This window comes from Lepisma saccharinum, chromosome 8 (genome assembly GCF_977018435.1).
Source record: "Lepisma saccharinum chromosome 8, izLepSacc3.1, whole genome shotgun sequence".
In the NCBI taxonomy this organism is placed as follows: domain Eukaryota; kingdom Metazoa; phylum Arthropoda; class Insecta; order Zygentoma; family Lepismatidae; genus Lepisma; species Lepisma saccharinum.
The window spans coordinates 59,583,616-59,606,386 of record NC_139236.1 but is presented as its reverse complement, the minus strand read 5'-3'; the positions used below and the strand labels follow the sequence as shown (position 1 = coordinate 59,606,386).

At 38.2% G+C, this 22,771-nt stretch overlaps 1 protein-coding gene across 1 annotated transcript in view; it reads right to left on the bottom strand.

The window, feature by feature from the left end:
- The window catches only part of LOC145991492 (transmembrane 6 superfamily member 1-like), a 76,635-nt gene extending 64,762 nt beyond the window's left edge, over positions 1-11,873 (bottom strand). The window contains exon 1 of the mRNA XM_083127508.1: positions 11,759-11,873. The gene's annotated coding sequence lies outside the window, so the exon portion shown is untranslated. The remainder of the gene's footprint in view (positions 1-11,758) is intronic.
- Between the last annotated feature and the right edge of the window lie 10,898 nt (positions 11,874-22,771).

Below are 22,771 nucleotides of genomic sequence, written 5' to 3'. Positions count from 1 at the left end.
GAGAGAGAGAGAGAGAGAGAGCTATAGTACGTAAATTGTTCATTTGATGTAAGTTGAAATATGAATTATGAATTACGTAAATAGTATTTCTGTATTGAGATGTACTATTTTGTATTGTGACTCTTAGATATACGAGTTTGAATGTTATGTGTTGAATGGGTTAGGAATAATTTCAAGCAATCAGTTTTTCTGCTTTGCGGATTTATCCGACCCACCTCCTCCATACAACAGACAGCTTCGTTTTGTGCCGTATTCCGTGTTCCTTGCAGGTGACTCAGTGCAATCGGCTAGCGCATTGGTCTTGTGCCCGTTTCAAAAGGGGAGCAGGATGTTTGTGTGTGCTTTCGGGGTTGAGAACTTCGTTCGTTGCGCTGTACGTTGCGTTCGACTTATCCGTACATGGTAGAGACATCGCCTTTGCCAGACAGATCCAGTGTTGCCAGTTGTATTAGAATTATGCTACACCAATTCTGGCTAGATTGTTCTCTTTTAAAACTATTACTTGCGCGTGTTGTTCTTCTCTTCACTGTCATAAAAAGAAGCCTTTAAAAGCTGTGTTCTCTTGTATCATTACATGCATATTATGTGTGCTTGTCAATGGTGGTGTATGGACATTTAATTAATTTTTAACGCCGCTGATACATAGACGTCTTCAGGATTTTTTCCAGGAATTTCCCCAAAATAGTATTACTCCCTTTAAAAAAAATTCTACAGTTTGAAGTTATCATGTTCCTGCAACGCCCTTGCAATAATTAACATATATTACTGTGACTGAAATGAAATTATATGCGTGAAATATGTACTACTTGATTGACTTTCATTTCCGGGTGGCGTGGCCCCCTCCCTTTAGGACGTCCATGCGAATGGAGAAATCATTCCAACCAATCTCGGTTAATGTAATTATAAGGTGACTATATTTGTTAAATCAATATACAAGAACAACAAAGAAAAATCCGTAAGTGTTAATTCTATGCATCATAAGCCACGAGAATCATGGAAGATCTATACTGTAATAATGAATTGAAGGAAACCATGCCGAGTTTTTATTTATAGTCTACCTGTTCAAGTAGGAATGGAATGGTGCACAAAAAGAATTACAAATATGTATGTAAAAGAAAACCAAGTATTTCGATAAAGTTATTTCTATAATTGTAATCAACAATGACCAATTGTCCTTTCAACTAAGTATAAGTTTCAATTTGTCTTTTCCGGACTATTACCTTTGCCTTGCCTTTAATCGTATATTTATCATGATCCGTAATTTTAAACAAATTCTAGATAAGTCGGCAAAAAAATAGGATACCGAAACTATGGAAAATAAATATACTGTGATAGAGAAACAAACACAAAGGAAACACCAATGACATTAACGCGATTCAAACCAACACCATTTGTCGTTGAGAGCTTAACTCACATCCACGAACTAGCAGAAATATTCCCATGGAATTCGTTATTCTTCTGATATTGAATACCCAATGATGCTTTCTGTTATGTAATAGACACTTATGAAGTGAATACATTATTAGGACTTAGCCAGATTTCAGAAAACACACGCACACACACACGTACGTAAAAGATATGAATAGGTTGTTCATTTGGAAATTTATTTCCGAATTGTATTTTTATGCTCTTGTGAATAGATGTAAAGGAAAGTGAAGTCTCTTATTGTTAAACAGAATTACAAATGTATATTTCATTAAGGATTAATTTATCACAATATACATTGCAATTATACATTCAACATACGTTGAAACAATGCCTTTTGTTATGGACTTTTGGTGGATTTAAGACTCAACAATACGCTATCGACAATAGATCTACAGTTTAAATCCTACCTAAAGTGGAATTCGAGCCACTATGTCCCTCTACCGGATATCGATCCCAGTGCTCCTTCATTACAAGGCGACGTTGTTACCACTATGTTATCGGGGTACAGCGCGCTACTTTTTTTAAAAAAAATCAGTACACATTTATCAATTCTCTCATTATAATCGTTGCGATTAGCCAAAATTCAAAGATAAGTAACAAAAATCAAATCAAATGCCATCAGTAAGGAAGGCACGTATTGCTCGCAGCCCTGTTTTCCAAAATGAATGTATCTGCTGACTACACATTGTTCATTACTGAAAACTTGCTTTCAGTTTGCTGTGTACAACGTACTTAATACAAAAAATATCAATTTTATACGTACATATACGTTTTCTGGTTTTCTAGACTCAGAAAGTTAAATATAGCAACATTCCATTCGTCGTTTTTCTAAAATTTTTGCAATTTTCTTATAACCACCATGCCTATTTCCAGGTTACTGCTAAAAAGACTTGAAATGTTAGATATGGCAACCAGACATTTTGTAATTTTTGCAGTAGTATACGTATGTAACCATTAAATACCTATTTCAACTTCCTGCCTTTAAAATTAGGAAAAAGAATCGATATGACAACCCTGTATTTCATACTATTTAAATTCCCCTGTTCGGCTGTATACAAACAGCATTCCGATTTTCGACTTTATACCTTCATAAAATTAAACCAAATGTGGCAACTTACATTTTTGGTTAAGCCGGTTTTCAACTTTCTAGTGTCAGGATTTTTAAAAAGTTAGATATGAAAACTCTGTATTTCAAATTAAAACGTTTCCTAATTGGCCGTGTTTATGGTAACATTAATAAGCATGATTTCGATTTTCAACTTCATACATTCAAAAATCGAAAAGTTAAAATTAGCAACCTGAATTTCCAATTACTTTAAACTTTTCCCTTTCGCTACATTCAAAGTATCATACATAACCAGCGTAAAGGAAAGTTAGATATGGCAATCGTGCACCAGCGAGTGTTTGGCATGAACACCTGTCTGCCTTTTATTTTCCTCCGTACAAGTTGCTTCGCCTTTCCTCTGCGTGCTCCTGGCCTTTAGAAGGTCGAATGGATTTTCTGCAGTAGTTTCGCCAGTGTTACTCGAACCAATATCCCGGAATAATTCACTTCTCCCGCGCCGTGGACTGTAACGTCGGGCCGATATGCCGAAGTGCTTAGCCCGAACCAGAAGTTGAACGGAATTGAGTTTCAGTCGCAATCCCTGGTGGCAGGAAATGAATGAGTGGTTCCATTCTCTCAACTTATAAAACCACAGGTGGCACACCTGCTATTGAAATATATTGTCCCCAGAAGTAGTAGTAGAGTAGTAAAAGTGATAATGAAAATGTAATAATAATAATATTAATATCGCTCTCTTCACGAAAACAGTCCAGTGAAGATCGAAGCTTCCCCTTGCCTCCTCCACACCCCTGGCCTCCAGGTTTGCCACACTTCTTCTACGCTTCACAGTTGACACATTGCGTGTTGTACGTATGCGGGCGGTTGGTTCATTGTGCCTTCCCTGGTGTATTGTGTAAGGATTATTCCTTGCTTATTGGCAACACTGTAGGTGAGTGACGTAATCTTGTCTGGACTGTTTCCGTGGCGTTTAGTAATAATATGTTTTATAACAACAATAACAGGCGATTTTCAAATGCCGTACAAATTCCACAAACAAAATTACTAATGTACTCGGAACCTTTGATCGTTAGTTTTCTGTATATACTTGTATTAACCAACCTCGGAGCGCTCCGGAGTCGCTCCGGAGAAGAGTGAGCAAGTACTTTGAATCTCGCTCCTCGCTCCGGAGCGTGGGCAACAGCCGGAGCGTTGATCAGCTCCGCTCCGAAACCCTGCCCCTGAGGGCGGCGCCCCTTACAATACCTTAAGCCCCCCCTTGGTTCGGATCCCCTCAACACTCTTCTAAAACTTGTTTGATAAGATAAAATTGAGAGATGTGACATAAACATTAAGGGCTGTACACTGATAATTACTTAGGAGGTGAAATTGGATTTGTAGTGTGAAAAGTATACGACCTTTCAAGGCATACTGTCTCCGACAAAATAACAAGTGGACCTTGTACCATGAACTCAAGAATAAGAAATGGACCGTGGTGGAAACGAATCAATCACCAGATTAGAAATTTCAATCCTTGTAAAATCACTGAGTAGATACGTTCGATTTAGAAATAGATTTGATATTACAAAATCAAAATCCATTTTAAAAATTTGATCATAGGATTCTATTTCAATATGTTTCTGCAGTCAAATTAGTTTTTGCTGATTGACTTACTTTGGTCTATTTTACTACTCTTTTCAGCCATTATTGATTGTGATAACCACTCCGCCACGGAGATCGGCTCAAATTATTTCCTTCCAAAATTAATACCATCCTAGCACGATCTAATTAACTGCGTTCCATTTCACACGCACACAAACACACAATTATACAATTATCTGAAATGAGACTTGTGTTATTGTTAAATTTATAGTACAGAAAACGGACAATTAATTGTGTAGGAAAACAAAAATTAATCCAACAGATCATGATTAATTTAGAATATTAATACAATGAACTCGTTGTAATTGCAACAATTTTTTTCGAATAAATCTTACGTTTACTTTCATATAATAAACGATGCCCTATTATTAACTAAAGTACAAGAAAAACATAAACGTCTAACTCATACATTTTTTTTCTTCAGGTGTACAAAACTGTACGAAACCTGTACATTATTTTAAGCCCATTTTCGAAGATTTCCGACATTTTTGAAGTGAGATGTTAACTTGGAGGCAACTTTTGAAGTTTGAATTTCTCTTGAACAGAGGCGTTACAAAACTTTTTTCGAGGTGTACAAAACCTGTACATTATTTTAAGCCCATTTTCGAACAGATCGGGCAGTGTTGCACTCCAGTTGACGCTGGAGTGCAACTTTTGAAGTTTGAATTTCTGTTGAACCGAGGCGTTACAAAACTTTTTACGGGGTGTACAAAACTTGTACAAACTTTGGTATTGTGAAATTGAATTATCGTGATTATTGCACTCAAAGTTGACGGGGCTAACTTCCTGTTGCTTTTAACACTCGGCATGCATGATTATTTTCCAGTCTTTGCTATTCACTTGCTTATCAGTGTTGCGAACTCGACGAAAATGTCATGTTTACTCTTGACCCGATGTTCACTCTTGCCCTGGTTTCCGATAATGCCCAGTGTCGCCTGTATGCGACACGTTAATATTAACGGAAATATTGTATCATTTTTTAGAAGAAAATCCATGTCAGTAATATATTACCATTATATAGATAAAATAAATTGTAACAAGAAAAAACATCGTAAGAAATGGGAAATGTCGGGTTAACTGTCTGTGACTACGAGCTTCTCCTGTACCATATGTGGTCACTCGTAATTAAATTATTGTACTCACGTGTGTACAGTCCAACTCCGGTCGGTAACTAAGAAGTACTGCACTTGTTTATCCCCTCCTTTGTGTGAAATTCACCATGGAAAAATTCGTGAAATTTCACGCTCGAGATGCAAAGATAATATATAATTGGATGAGATTTTTTTTTTTACTTTTACAGCAGACTCGCGATTATACGAGCTAATTGGGACCAAGACTACCTCGGATATTACGGAGATACTGTGCTAATAGTTTGTAAATGACGAAACAACACTTAAAGCTCCATAGTAATTATTTATTACTAGTACATCATAAATGAGAAGATTACTTTTTTCAAAAAGTCCTTCATAGTTTTTGGACACGCCTTTTCCGTTTGCCACTCATACTACATTACTGGCTTAGAATAGACCTATACACAGATTTATACACCGACAATCTAACGAACACGAGAAGCGCGGACGGTGACTTGACTCCAGCTTACTAGTAAACAAACAGGGGGTGCGTTATGAAGCGCGATGTTTTCCAACCACTCCCTCGGTTAACCCGGAGCCTCGGTTAATCGGGACTCGGTTAATCGCGAGTCTACTGTAATTACCAAGAGGGCTGAATCAGTGCTTATTATTACGAAAAAGCCAGGAAAGTAAGTTCTATGTTAAAGTAATGTCAGTAGAGATTGTGATGCATTACATCTCTCTCAAAGTTTAGCCCGAATCACATGAAACTGGATTTCCAGTAGGAATGCCCTAGTTGGCGCCGACTGGCTATCCCCATCTGCTAGTTTTCGCCTCACACGATACATGTTACCGAACTCTTCGATGTACTTTTGTTCCCATAAGACATTTCGCAGAGCAGACAATCTGAAAAGATGGACGAGCAATTTGAAGAACGTTGTAGGAGAATTACTGCTGTATTAAAAATAAAGAAAATAAAAAGTATGGACTAGAAAATGGCTCGAAAGAAAATAAGGTAATAAATGCGTAATAAACAAGCTTTTTAACGAACTCTGATATGCATAATCAAACACGAGATTCGCACGATTCATTAATTTTTTTTTTTTAAACTAAATAAATCAAATATTCAATGCATCTGTAATAAGGATTTTCATTATCTACTAATCATATTTGTCACCATAGGAGTAACTTGGCGGTGGCAAGGGGCACTTGCCCCCCACAAAATTTTTCAGATTTGTTAAAATGTACAAGTTAAGGATACGTTTGTTAACACCCTAAGACCTAAGGAGCTAAGTAATAAATAATAATATTTATGATTTCACAAATGTAACAGTTATTAGGAAATAACCTTGGACACTATTTTTATGGAATGACAACATTTTTGACTGTTCCCCAAAACTTGAGCCTCAAGTTTGTACCTGCCGCCCCTCCCCCCCCCCATCCCCCACTAAGTTAAGTCTCAAGTTACGCCCATGTTTGTCACGTATACATCTCATCGCTTTGCATAAATACCCAACGAACTTGACACGAACGCGAATCATCTCTGTTACTTTTTCTTTTATCGAGAAGCAAAGAAAACAAACAAACACTCGGAAACCACAGACAAAAAACTTTCCTTCGGCAAACTCGCAGATTATCTTCACATGGCCAAACTTCACTCTCATTGGCTGTTCTACCGAATCGAGTCGGGGAAAGCCAGTTGCAATTAGAACATGACCTATTCTTCAAAAGCAGTCAAGTAGTCAGTCAGGCAGTCATCGCTTCCGGTCAGGTAGCCAGTACGCTGGTCTAGTGAACGTCACTTCCGGCGCTGTCGGCATAGCAACTGTATACCTGGCATAATACAACGCACTGCCCGTACCTTCCCCATGCATTTAGTATTGGAAACGGATCGCAAGGGGTACATTTTGTTACAAGTGACCGGGGTTTTCAACGAAAATGGTAATATGTATCTTACACCATTGTAAAGATTAAATTCAGAAGAATACATAATTAAAATACAGGTTGCTTACAAGTAACGAGTTAAAGAAGAAATGGAAAAACAAAAGATGTCATTTTCCATGAAAGTGACCGGCAACCTATGATTTCTTCGGTTTCCGCTACACAGGCTTGCTGACGGGTAAATTAACGTAAGTCACATGGTCAGATATTTTCTTATCGTTATGCGTATGGTTGCAATAAGTATGCACATTAGGTACATTTCCTGCCTTTGCACTAATGGGCATTCAAAAACAGCAATGCATATTATCGATCGGAACAATACATATTTGTAGTCCATAGTCATAGACGTCGAAGGAAATTCTTGTAGCGGTCGTCAGGCTATTGACATATTTTAATAGTTGTAGTAGTAATATTGGGAGTGTCTAAAGTGGTTTCAATCAATAGCCGGAACAACAACCACAAATGAATAGGGACGAGTACTACTACTAATATCAACAACAATAATAAATGCATATGAAGATAACAATGGTATTTTATTATTATTGAATTGTTGATTTGGTGCTTTAAGTCCACTTTATGCACAGTAAGGTTAATTGGGACTTGACCTACAGTTTAAATTGGAATCCGAACAACTATGTGCCTCCACCGTATTATAATTATTATTGCATCCCAAATAAGCTATTTCTAACCGAAAATATTTTACTGCCATTAATAGATTACTAGATGATTTCCCGGCGTTGCCCGGGTATTTATTTATCCCAATCTTGTATTAGACAGGAAAATAATGAATTCTAACTATAATGTAAAATGTAACTAATTTTAAATGTGATCGTGAATGTCACCAATTAGCTTAGCGACTCCGAAAACTATGGATTCGACACTAATCTACGTCATTTTTGGTATTTTATTTTGCACCCCTCTCGCCCCCATGCCGATAGGTCATGAACTTATAGTTGAACAGCATTGGGAGTGTCACGAAAACTATGGATTCCATTCGCAACTCAGCCTGAATGTTAGACAACTATTTTTTGTACGAATGCAGTAGACGTTATGTCTTGTAAATGCTATATTTGAGGAATACACATGATTACATAGCCTACACAAACTAACAAATACAACTAGATTGTGTTCCCGCAACACACACGCACATCTTGTTAGAATGTTCCACTGCTGCAAGTCCCACTAAAATACACTGATTAATGATTAAAACCTGAACATCCTCCTTGCTACAAAATTGAAAATATCATCATCGGTGTTATTTTATATTATATATTATGTATGTACACTTAACATACATAAATAAAATAGACTCCTCTCTCATATTTGATAAGCACATTTCAGAAGTTTGCAATAGAGCAAGGAGAATGCTTGGTTATATATTTTTCTCATGGAAAGTTTTTAAAAAACAAGATACCTTAATATTCCTGTATAAAACGATAGTTCGTCCTATTCTTGAATATGCAAATGAATTACGGTTTCTGACTACAAACAGTCACCTTCAAAAAGTTGAAACAGTTCAAAAACTTTTTATCAGGTTATTATGCACAAAGTTTAAAAAAAAATAGTATGACCAACATTACTCTGAATCGTTAACACAGTTGAATATGTTTACCTTAGAAGAAAGAAGAAAAATGAAAAGGATAAATTTTGCAGAGAAAATATTAACTTTCCAAGTTGACAGTGAATACTTTTTGAATAATATGGCTTATAAAATTCCCAGATATTCCCATAGGTATATCTCAATTCTCACATGCCTAAACAAGGCCAGAGGTTTAGTAGCTAATCTTGTTGAAACCTACAATTTGAATTTATGTTGATGTATAAGATTGTAGGATCCACTGTTTTATTTTATAATTATATATTTATTTTTTTTAATTTTGTATAGCCAATTTTGACATAGTGATATACCTTGTTGTTTAATCGTTATCATCACTTAAATAAATATGATTATTATTATTATTAGAACAATACACAGTTAATTGCGGAATATTATATAACAATAAAAAAATATTAGTATCAGAGATGTAATAGATCTCGTTGAAAACTGTAAACTGAAGTGTAAATATGCTAACTTGTTAGGTTATGTTATTCTATTTTATTCGTGTAACTTTGTACTTGACTTCGTGCTGTATTAGGTTTCATACTGTGTTCAACACTTAAAATAAACGATTATTATTATTATTAACAGTGCAGGGTCAATTGGTCGAGGATCTCCCGTTCAATTTCGAGGACATTATTTCAACCTCCTTAATGTTAAGTACATCCTCTCGGGTGTTGGAGATGAAACTGGCAGTGTAGCCAAGATAACCAACAATTTGTGCATATTTGAGTACAAGAGCTTGTCACAATTTTCTACTGCCTACAATGCAGACCCCGGACATGTATTTTCAATTAATGTTTGCCACATTTTTCATTCAGATTTGAAAATGTAAAAAATATCAACCAGGCCATCTAACTTTTTGACACACTGTTCCAATGAATGACGAATAGGAATTTCATATGGGAATATGTTGTTGCAATTTTTCAATGTGTTTACTGTGTTGAGAGAAACTTGGGTTCATTTCTACTACAAAATGGTCCAAAAATTGACAACAGTAAAGTTTCTGCTATTAGTGTATACAATTTCACAAGTCACCCTACTGAGTATTGATACTTTTCTGTCCATCTTGTGTCAAACAAATTGAGAACGTTACAGAACTTCCCTAGCTATCTTGCACTTCATTTTTTATAACCAAATTACTTTGAGAAGATGTTCACTGCATACTCTGTAATGTTCGCTTTGTTTACTTTCGCCAACCAGACGACGCGGTGGTATCATCTGATCAACAATTATCGAGTCCCGTGCCGTGAAGCGCACCTTCTGTTCTTTCTAGGAAAATTGGAGGATAAACGTGAGTTTATGTTAAACAACCGAATACTGCACAGTACCATCCTGAACAAGGGTCAAATCCCCCTCCCGCCCGCTTGAATTCCGTATGCTTACAAGAACCGGCCTCAATCATGGCTGCTCTCCCTCCTTTATTGCTTGCGGCTCATCTTTCCAAAACCTCAGCAACGCTCTATAGCCAACGCCATGTTACCAACCTTAGCAACCACCGTAGCAACCGGTTGTTTAATGCCAATATGGCCGCAGCCATGCGCGGGCCCAGCAGATGACTTGACTTGGACCATCGCTTTATGCACCCGTGGAGACCTTGTTTGTAGAAGTCCGCAGGTTGCTCCAGACGCCATGACTTGACTTCAGAAATCAACGTTTCATTGTCGTGGAAGTGCTTTCCCTTCAGAAATGACTTCATTGTTGGTAAGGGTGGAAGTCTGATTGTGCGAGGTCTGGAGAGTACGGAGGATGAGGAAGGATTTCATATCCACAGGACCGTGCTTCTGTCTGGGCAACATGCGAGTTGTGAACTGGAGCGTTGTCTTGCAGGATGCGGACGCCTTTGGTCAGCATGCCACACCTCTTGGTTTTGATGGCCTTCCGCAATTTATGCAGCAGTAAAGCGTAGTACGTGCTCGTATTTGTGGTACCCTTCGCCAGGAAATCCATCATAACTACTCCATGCTAGTCCCAAAAAACCATGACCATCAATTTGCCCGCTGAGGGTTGGACACAGGCCTTCTTTGGTGGTGGTGAGTCAGGATGCTTCCATTGCTTTGACTGGACCTTGGTCTCTGGGTCATGGTGATGGACTCACGTTTCACCCTGGTTGATTAGTCTGTCAAAAAAATCCTCCTGGTTTTCCTGGCACAATCCTGTCAAATTAGCCTGGGATCACGTGACTCGTTCCTGCATTTGGAAAGGTGAGAGTAGCCGAAGAACCCATCGGGCAGACACCTTCTGCATGTGCAAATGGTAATGGATGATTTTTTCCACAGACCCCACACTGATCTTGACATCTTCAGCTAGTTGGCGAACGGTTATGCGGCGATCCTCCAAGATGGCGGCTTTCACTTGCCCAATTGTGTCTTTGTCAATGGTTTACTGGGGTCGCCCGGGAATGGGGTTGTTTCTACTGAAGTCGAACCAAACTTGAACTGACGATGCCAGTGCTTCACTACGACATACGATGGGACATCCTCTCCATAAGTCTCTTTCATCTCATCAAAAGTTTCCTTAGGTGTGCGGCCTCTCAAGTAAAGAAACTTGATGACTGCTCGGTATTCGACTGGATCCATCACTACACCTTGTCTCAATTCAGTTCAGAATTGCAAATTACCTCATGACCTATGCACATATGTATCATTACACATATAAAATTTCAGTATTCTACATTAACTAGAACTGGGTCAGGGGAAATCTTTAATGAACGTCCCTCGTACGTATATCTGTACAAAAGTTTTACATGAATTATTGCTTTTTCTTTTAGTGTCGAGCGCTATTGATTAGCCTACAAGGAGGTCACAATGTGGGCGTACCCCTTCCCCCCCCCCCTCTGTATTTTCGACATACGATGGTTATGGGTGAATGCTTGATATGAACCTGATGGTTTAAGTGTCCGGAACATCGGTATGGAGTCCGTCTTTTTCGTTGCACGGCCGTGCTCTGCGCCATATTTTGACACACTTCGCGATGCAAGTATGAATAAGACCTTTTTCTGAAAGAATGTTATCTTACCTCCTGGTTTAATCTGGATGATCACTACTTACAGGCACTATTACACCACAAACACTCAGTGATATAGGAGGAGGCCGCTCTCGTCGTTGTGTCCGCGATGCCTCGAGTCTCACTGTCCTTATTGTGTCTTGTGTCGTTCACCCCTGCTTCCAGGGGTCAATCACTTCGCGTCTGGTTCGTGGGTCGTCCTCCGTCCAGGTCTAGGCTGGTTTGACCCGGTCAATGCTGACGCGGGTCTCACGACCGTTGAGACGCAGGGTCAAGGTCTTGCCGTTTTTGCTTAGAACTTGGTGTGGTCCGGAATACGGTGGTTGGAGGCTGCCTCGTACGGAGTCGTCACCGAGAAAGACGTGGGTACAGGTTGCCAGGTCCTTGAAGACGAAGGTGCTGGGTTGATTGTGACGGGAACCGGGTTGTGGTCACAGCTGAGCCATGTGTTGCCGAGCTCGACAGTCAAGCTTGGATGGCGTTATTTAATCCTAATTAGAAATTCTTTGACCTAACCTTGGATCATAGGCGCCGACTCTAAGGGGCTTGGTGGGCTCGAGCCCCCCACCCAATGTTAACGATGTGGGAGCAGAGCCCCCCCAAATAATTTTGCTTAAGAGGATCTAATGTATTATTTTACTTCTCTTGTAAAGTTTACTCTGAATTGTGCCACATGAAGTTAACTTTAAATATACATTTGAAATGTTCTAGACCATCAACTTTGGGGGCTGAGACCGCCGAACCATCAACTTTGGGGGTCTATGACCGGAGACAGCAAAACACATGGCTTATTACTATATACTAAGTATATAATTATTATTTACTATTATAAATATATTAATCAGAGACATAATGAATTTAGCCAACGACATCTTAAAGACTTTGGAAATCCCCTAAAAGAATGCAAATATTTAGGAATATTTTTTATGTGAATGAGAAGGCTGGCCATACTGGACTGCGAACACTTTGCCTTCGTCGGTGGACGTTGAGAGGCTCCAGTGTGCAACAAATCTTAAGGAACTATGAAAACCTTCTCAATTTGTTCGAGAAATTTTCTGAAGAAGATCAAAATGTGCTGGATACCTGGAGACAATGCTTCACTTCAAGACATTTTTCTTCCTCTCCCTCTACTGCCATGTGATGGGTCCAATAGAAGAGATAAACTGTTAATAAGTCTCCACGCATTGGCGCTACAGAAGTGGAATCAAAACTAAAACACTTGACTGACATCTTTCAAGAAAAGCGAATGGGTTTTGAGCATTCTGGCAGAAATGCACAGAGGGCAAACCCAGCCTCGTTGATGAGCCAGAATTGCCTCGGCAACGTCACGTCCCTAAGAGACTTGAAAAACCTGATGCTGCCAAACCTCACAAGTTCTGCACTCCAAAATAGTAAATCGATATACACTGACGTGGGTGACACAGCAAAATCATGTGTTAAACAAGGACATGAATCTACAGGACTACAAAAAGTTACAGCCGTAGAGAAAGAATGCATCTCAGAGGAATCTCCTCCTGCAGCCTGCTTTTCGGACAATTCCTGGCGAAATGTTCCTCATGTGCTGTGACCTCCGTCATTTCCCTTTGTACCCCCATTCGATACCTGCGTTCCATGTCGGACATACGTATTCCCGGGAATCCCTCACTTCTTGTGGGGAATCCCTGCTGCATTCATTTTCGACACGCGATTTGTGCATCATTCACTAGCCCAGGTGTGTTTTCTTCGATATCGTGCCGCATCTTCTTTATGAGTACTATTTGTCGGCATATGGAGGTGTGAGGTCCATTTTCACACGATTTCGGCATCCTCTAGGTCTGACACGGTGCGTCATTCGACAAAATTCCATTTACATTTTCGTCTTCATTTCACTTGGCGATTCACCTCCTCCGCATTGTAAACGGAATTTTGCATCACCCTGTATGTATGTATATATATATATATATATATATATATATATATATATATATATATATATATATATACACACACACACACACACACAGGCTGTCATTTTAATGGCGCCCACGGACCACAGATTCGTATAGAGGACATCAGAACCAACAACTTTTCCCAGTAACATTTTTCTCGTTGGTGCGTCGATTCGACGCTACAGCCGTTCAAAAAATACCGTCTTGCCGCCTGGATGCTGGCAACCCAACCCAACATTGATCGTACCTGTGACGTCATATCCTGCGGCGAAACGCGCACGGCAGGGTTGCAAGGAACACACACATTTTGTGAAAAATGACAAACTACCAACCACATTATTAGCTGTAAAACGAAGCGAGAAACGCGTCCAGCAGACCGAACATCATAGCCTACCAGCCAGATCAGCAGTCATCTCAGGGGAAGGGGGAAGTGAACCAACGATATGAGAAATGGTAGAAACCTTATTCAAAATGAAATGTCAATGTCGGATTTTGACTCAGCCTACATCTAAAGTATCAACAACAATACATTTTATTGGACTTACAGCTTACACGTGGCTGTTTACGCCCAACTACATGTCAAATATTTGCAAATCTCTTTGCAAGGTTGATATCTACAGGTTTGTGTCCAGATGCCTTATGGTACTTTTGTGCTGATAACGGAAGTATCCGAGGTTCACGTTGTTACATTACGGCTAAAACACGTAACAATCTAATGATGAATCAGTAGCGAATATACTGCCCTGTTCACAGTTGCAAACCATTACACGTGTATCCGGTGCATAGAAAAACACAGTCGTCGGAAAGCTTGTATCAGTACTACTTATATCCCTGTATTTTCAATCATTTTTGTCACTTGCCTCATAATGCCCTGAATATACATTATATTATGTGTTGCTTACTTTTGGAAGTTTGAGTTCTTTCATTTCTATTTTGTCATCTGTTCAGTGTGTTACAGACTACTAGAGTCGTTTTCACGTTCAGAAGACACAATGGGCTCTTATGGGCAATGCTTTTCTTATGGGAAATACGAGCGCGCTGTTGTCAAATTTCTGGATTTACAAATTTAGCTTAAGTAAAATCGGTACCTGCAGTTTTGCAGGAAATTTTGTAGAGAATACGATGGTGAACACAAAAAACTGGTAACTTGCTTACATAATTTTAGATAAATTAAAAACGCAAATTTTCTGTGAAAACACAATTTTTACATTGTTTTCATTCCTAACGTTGAAACATGCGGTAAAATTGAAGCTTTCATTATGAAAAAAATTGACACTGTTTTCTAATTGTCATAGGTGACGGTGGTACTCAGAATTTATCAATACTTTAAAGTATATTTGCATTAAAAAATATTCAAATAAAGTATGTGGAGATTTTTTATATTCGTGCAGTAGAAAATGTCGTCGCTGGCCATTTTTTGTTCTGTAATTCCAAGTAAAAACTTTCAGCGACAAAGTTGTGGAGAAAATAATGAAATTATTTTTTATAACCACTCAAAGGTTCCCAGAAATATTACTTCCATGCATTTGGAGTTTCTTTTTAACCCGAACCGCGCGCGAAGTAAGGAGACGTTGCCTGGCCATCTTGAGCTGACTCACCGCAGCATTTCGGCTAATCACCACCAAGTTTTCCAGTTGTTATTTTATTTCCATTCAGTAAAAATATGAACTTCATGCAGTTTGTTATAATAGAATTGAAATTACTTAAATTTAATAAGTGACAATTATTTCCAATGCTGCTGTTGTGAGCAAGTAGTGTAAAAGTATATATTACTGGGACGAGAAATGATGAGCCCCTCTCAGGCAGATTTGGCTACACTTAAAACTAGCTCAAGATGTGCATATGAGATTATTGCTCAAGTATGGTACTCTGTCTAACCCAAGATTTTTGTAAAAATGCCCTCGGGAATTTCCCGTGAAATGATGAGCCCCCTCAGATTGATTTGCCTACAATTACAAAAGCCACATCTGTGAGATTGTTGTCCATAAGCCTGTCAAAAATATGCCCCTCTTGATATTGTTTTGGATACACTTAAAAATAAGCCAAAAATGCTCATAAGAGCTTATTGCCTCTAGTGTAATACTCTGTCAAGTGTGCTTAAATACTTGACAGTCAGTTCAGAGAATTAATATGTTAATCTGAATATTTTAATTGGACACGAGGCCCAACTTGCATATCTAGTACAAAGACAATGTAATATGCAGAGGCCTTCTAGAATTGCTCTGTGACTCTTTCATTTCTTACATCATAAACATATGATTTTTCACCTATAAGAATAACACTACATATGGTGTCATCGGGGAGTGTATCATGGAATTCACAGATAATTTTAATGTTTGTTCTGTCATTAACCACAACTTGTTTCCTTTTTGAGGTGTTGATGACAAACATGGGTCTCTGTGCTTTGAATTCATCTGGTGAGTAATACATGTCAGTATTGCCAGTAGTGACCCTTTTGTATGCTGTAAATGCTTCATATTATTTGAGGAAATCATCCTTGGACATGTTTAAATTATAATTTTCTCTAGGAAACACCTCATTTCTGACATTTTTAAGATATATGTTTTTGATGTTGCAGCTATCAAACTTACTTGAATTTTTTTCCTGATTATTGTGTCTTCCAGTCTGAAACAGTACCACCACAAAATCTGGCATGTCATATTGTATACTGGAGAATGAGTTTGTAACATCAAATTCATAATAGCTACCAGTGGCAGGCTTCTGCACACATTGATATGTATAAAATTGTAAAGACACCTGTGGATTTTTTAGGATATCTGCTTTATATTTAAGAGCATAACTGGCCTCATATTCAACAACCGGGATTCTTAGCTCCATAGTCTGAATAATGCATTTGCCTTCATCAGGTAGGGTATTAGGCAGAGCTTCCCCTGTAGAGTTTAATGTACTGTACCTCATCAAAGCATTATTATCATTGGCAGCTCTTCTAAATGTAATTCTTAAACCACCCTTCCACATAATATCTTTGTAATCTGAGAAGAATCCTGGCAACAGGCGCATAGGAAACAATACTGTGTGGTTCTTAGATAATATCTTATCACTAGCCTCAAATCCACCTATTTTGTAGTAAGAAGCTACAGCTACAGTTTCTGTTATGTGGGGCTGTGTAAATTTTGTTCCATTTGATTTCTTATATTGTGTAAACAATTTGAGGGACAGCTTATAAGAGCCATTTTGTGCATTTAGAATTGCCTGCACATCAGGATTTATACTGTTCAAAAAATTCTTAATATAACATTTTTGCTCTGATACAAACCGGTAATCCCTAAGTTGGCCATTAAAACTGCTATGGATGGGTTCATAGCGTGGCTGCTTTGCTGCTCTAGCATTAACAGGTGCTTCATGCTTCCTTTTCAGACCAGATGTAGATGGTTGTGGGGGCAATGTTGATGACTGTGCAGAACAAGTACCCATATGTTTATATGTGAAATATTCCATGCTATATTTTCTATGGCATTTTGGGCATATTTTTGTGGGAGTTCTGCATTTGTCTGGATCACAATTCCTTTGGTGCCTGGCCCAATTGGGACTGGATATATTCTTATTGCATTGATTACAATATTTTTGATTTGGCATTTTTGTTGTTTATTATATAAAATTTCTTGGGATTCAAATCAAAACTCTATGCTTAATAAAAGATATCAGTTGGGTTCAGCAGTGTGCTTTGTATATTTAGTGTATATACTTAGTGTCTTAATATTTTTGGCTTTGTTGTTGTTTTATTATATACAATTTCTTGGGGTTCAAATCAAAACTCTATACTTAATAAACCTATGACAGGTTGTAAAGCTGATAGCCTACATGCACAAAGGTAGAATAAGTATTGATCTACTGAAGCACTGACCTATCACAATTGCATGTCTGCACAGGCATGTCGTGGTGTACATGGAAAGGCAATGACCTAATACCATGTGTCATGTATTGATCTTGTATAACAAACTAGGGCAGATATAAACTCTTTGTTCTGTATATTAAATCAAACAAACCTATAATTCAATTTATATAAATCTGTTATATTTTTGTGTTTTTTTTTAAAAAATAAGAGGAGTACTGCAACAACACATCTGTACTCCTCAGCTACTCTCACAATACTAACTGATATGTGATGCAAAAGCTCCTGCATCATAATTTGTTGCACAACATAATGCAAGAGCTTTTGCATCATAATTTGTTGCATAATATTGGGTAATAATTTGTTGTACAACATGATACAATAGCTTAGTTTTAAGTGTAGCCATAATAATATCAAGAAGGGCATATTTTTAACAAGCTTATGGACAACAATCTGGCAGATGTAGCTTTTGTAAGTGTAGGCAAATTAATCTGAGGGAGGTCATACTTTCACAGGAAATTCCCGAGGGCATTTTTACAAAAATCTTGGGTTAGACAGAGTACCACACTTGAGCAATAAGCTCATATGCACATCTTGAGCTAGTTTTAAGTGTAGCCAAATCTGCCTGAGGGGGGCTCATACTTTCTCGTCCCAGTAGTACCACAAACCCCACTACTTGAGCAACATTAGTGCTGTCGCAAATACACGTTGTTTTCGTTTACATTACTGTCGACATTAATGCTGAAATGAAGATCACCTTTCAGTTTCCAACGTACACATAAATTCATAGACACCATATTAACCTTTGAAAGGCTTTCCAACACATGACAAAATATGGAGCTTCAAGATAGAAATATGACATGCCTTGCTTGAGTCATTCACGTCTTATCAGTTCACGTGGGCCATAACTCATTTGTTTGTTTGGGTTGCAACTTGAATCTAACCCATGTGCCAGGGTCCCCTTACTTGAGTGAGAGATCTGCTTTGGTCTGTTTAGACTTTTCCCCTCTCCCGAAAAAGTGTTTTCAGTTGTGTGAGCTCTCAGTGATTTTTACTTTTTATGTGATTTCTGAAGTGTCATATTCGTGCATTACACTCGCGTGTGTAGTGATCGCAATGGATCATAGTAAAAAGGGTAACTGTAACGTTCACAGTATAATATTAATGTTAATAATTACATATAATTATCATTATATATACAAAATATGTAACACCTTCATTGTGAAGGAAGGTCATCATTTCCCGGCGACATGAGCTAGCGCTGTATTGGCAACACTGTGCGGTTTCTCCATAAGCGCCGTTGTCTCTTCTGAACGTGAAAACGACTCTAGTATCAGAAGGACGAAGTGCATAGACTAAATTGTAGATGGCAACTTGGTAACTAGATTTGCAAATATTTGACATGTAAGCTGAGACAAAATTCGATATGACCACTTCCACTTGAATTCTATTTTTTTCGTATCGTTTGTTTACTTCCTGTTAGGTTACAGAACGTGTTTTCTAGTTTTGTGTTACGGTACATATTGTGGCTGATTGTAGCTATGTCATTTTTCACAGAGTATGTGTGTTCCTGGCAACCCTGGAACGCATCGCTTCACGACGGGATATGACGTCACAATAAAATGTTGTGTGTGATTGCCAGCATTCAGGCGGCAAAACGGGCTTTTTTGAACGACTGTAGCGCCGAAACGACGCACCAACGAGAAATATGTTACTGAGAAAAGTTGTTTGTTTTGATGTCCTCTATACGTTTCCGTGGTCCGTGGGCGCCATTAAAATGACACCCTGTATAAGCCATCATTTTCTGAAAAAATAAAAATAATGAAGGTAAACTGGCTGTTATGGTGATCTCACAACGGTTCGGGTCAGTACGCCCCTGACTATACGGTGGCGGTAATATGGGCAACGACCGTCACGGTCAACCCGGTATCGATTTGCGTACCGTCGCAATGTATTCAAGGCGTAATGTGCAATTTGACGCGATTAGCCAAGGTATCAAACCATACGACGGTCAAAGAGTCAATTACGTTTCACAGTTAATTCTGTTCCCGATAAAACTGTGTTAAATGTACTCATACTTGAGTATGAATTTGCGGTAGTAAAAAATAAATATTTAGAACTTACTGTTTAACAACTGCTCATCTCCATACTGCACTATTTAAATTACTACAACAGTTCGCCATTATTAATACTGAAATTCATTCCTAAACTTATGCTAATGTCGAACCTCCAATTACTAAATGATGTTTCCACGGCCAACGCCGGTCCGAGTTGTTGCTAGATGTAGAAGAACTTTATTACGTCAGAAAGAGTTCCTGAAAGATCCTGGCTGGGAACTTTCTACACGTTTCTATGCATCGTTTCAACCTACGGGCTGCATAAATAATGAAGTTGTTGCAAGGTTAGGCTCTAAAATCTTGAGAGCAATTATTCCTCCAGCGTCATTTCCTTGGAATCCTGAGAATAATCGACGGTTGGCCTTGTGCCGCGAATGAATCCTGCCATTGTGTGTACCAATTAAATCCTACAGCAGGAAATATACAAGGCCGTTAGCCGGAATGCAGGATTCCATCGGTCTAATTTTCCGAATTAACATAAAACTGATAAAGGAGTGATGAAAGGAGTTTCGCTGGAAGCCGGGAGGGGAAAAAGAAGTAAAGGGGGGGGACACTTAACGCGGCCGCACCACAGATTATAAAGATCAGTTCTTCCTATCTCTCCTTTGTAATCTGTGCGTATACCAAAAGGGCATGAGGAGCCACCCTACGGCGCCTTCGAAACTTAAAGCGTTGCACATAGCAACCTCCAGGGGTGTCCATCCCCCTAAGACTTATGACGCACTCCCCCCAAGAAAGGTAGAATCACCCAGCCCCCACCCCCCCCTTTATGCCGAATTATTTACTCAAATTATTTTGGTCAAACAAAATTTGCGGAACAATATAATACAGATATATTTAAGCAATATATATGTTTACTTTCATGTTTGCTAACATAAAACGTACAAACTGCTCAGGCCACTGCCATTGTTAGTGTACTGAACATTATTCTTCACAGTTTGTCTACTCCACTAACCTTGTATTAATGTGAACAGCACGCTCCCCCCCCCATCCAAACCGATTCTAGAGGCATAAGAGTTGGTGTTTCATTTCAACCCAAACGCCTCGATCACCCACAGGTAGGTAGAAAATTACATAATAATCAAAACTAAAAATCAATAACAAGTCAATCGAACGAAAGGATCCCCCCCATTTATGTGTGAAGATATATATAATTGGTATAAAATTTTGTTCTCCCACCAAAATAATTCTCATGGCGCATGCGCGTCATGAAACCCCCCTGTGGGCAACCCTGGCAACCTCTCTGCCAAACACATCAGTAGAATTGAAACCATAAGAATTCTAATTCTATTGTTCTCCCCTCCTCTATTGTTGTAATCAGTGCACGTGTGTGCACACGTGTTCACAAAAGTTGTAAACAAGTTTAACATGATGTAGTGAATAGAAGTGTAGGGTGAATATACAATGTTCTTTGGTTATTAACAAAAGAACAAGAGGAGAAAAGTACATGAAAATAATTTTTTGTATATTTATTTAAAAGGAAAGAAGATTTATATTGTATAAGAAGTGGAGGGTGAATAAATAATGTTCGTTTGTTATTAACAAATGGGATGCAGGGAAAAGTAAATGAAAATAATCTTTTTGTGTATTTTTATAAAAGGAAGCCGAAAGATCAATGGCGGCCGCGTTTTTCACAATAGTGCAAGCCTGAGAGCGCATGTGTTTGGAAAATGAAAAGGTATACTCGAAAAGACGCAGCTGTTTTTGAGATGTACAAAATAAATTTTAGTGAAAAGGTTTTTACAATGTGAGACGGAAGACGCGGAATTGTTACTGCTTGAATAGATTGGGATTTTGTAACCCGCGGGGGAGACTCTCAAAAGAGGAGCGTTGATGGTTTTCAAAAGTACGAAATACATTTTAATCAAAAGTTTTTTGTAACACTAAAGTGGAGACGACTGGAAAGAAGGACTGCACAAGTTATTTTTCAAATGTAGAAAAGAAAATTTAATGAAAAGATTATTGTAATGTGAAAAGGGAACCCGAGAGAAAGGATGTACGGTGCAGGAGTTTTTCGGATGTAAAAACAAGTTTTATTGAAAAGATTTTTACAATGTGAGAGGAAAGACGCTGTATTGTTATTGAATGATAGCCATCGTCGTCCCAAGTTTACCCATAATGCTAACCTTTTTACTAGTCGGGGTATGAGACTCTAAATTGCTCTCAGGCTTCGGGTGTATGTTGCACGTTGTAAGGCCTACCAAAGATTAAGCCAGAACGATACAGTGAGTACACCAGGGTTAGCTTTAACATATCAAATTTTATTCATCAACAAGGCTTAGAAAGAAACTTAGACCATTACAGAAAGGTTAGGAGTTTAAAGTACGGTTACAAAATAAATGTACTCAAATTACCACAATACATTTGAAAACCACCCCATTACTAAACTATCTCGTAAAATAATATTCCAATGAAGGTTTCCTAAAATTCCTAAGCTGGAGGTAAACATTCGAGTCTGATTAAAGAGATGGGGTTCTAAAAGAATGAATGAAGTGGGAAATGGGGAGGGGGAGGGAAACCTGATTAGTCACTTCTCTTACTCGAAAGTGTGTTCTTAGCTAGACCAAGACCACTTCTCTCATCCGAAGATGGAGCTGATTCTCTGACTAATGGACAGAGTACAACCTCTTATCTCTCGTCCGGAGACAAAGTTCAGCTTCTCTCATCTGAAGATAAGGACATATATCGTTTCGAGAGACCATTAATAGATTTACACCATTATGAAAACATAATTAAATTTTCATACTTTTATTGTGTTATCATTTTTAATAAAAAGCAATAATTATATAATATCTAACACATATTTAAAATATTTCACCTATCTTCTAATTTCTTGACATTTTGAACCAATCGTTAAAGGAATTAATTTGCTAGTTTATAAATGTAGCAAACTAATTTATTTATATATGTTTATAGATATAAATAAATAATGATATTAGTTAATTATTTAATAATTGATATATATTTCATAATTTATATATATATATAACCAAGGTTTCGGGCTTGGTCCCCTTCCTAAAAAAAATCCAGGGTACGGGCCTGGGTGTGGGTTTTGGCAGGTGGAGTGTGATCTTACACCCTGTGATTTATTCTTATGGTGGTTTGCGAAATCGCAGGTATACGCCAA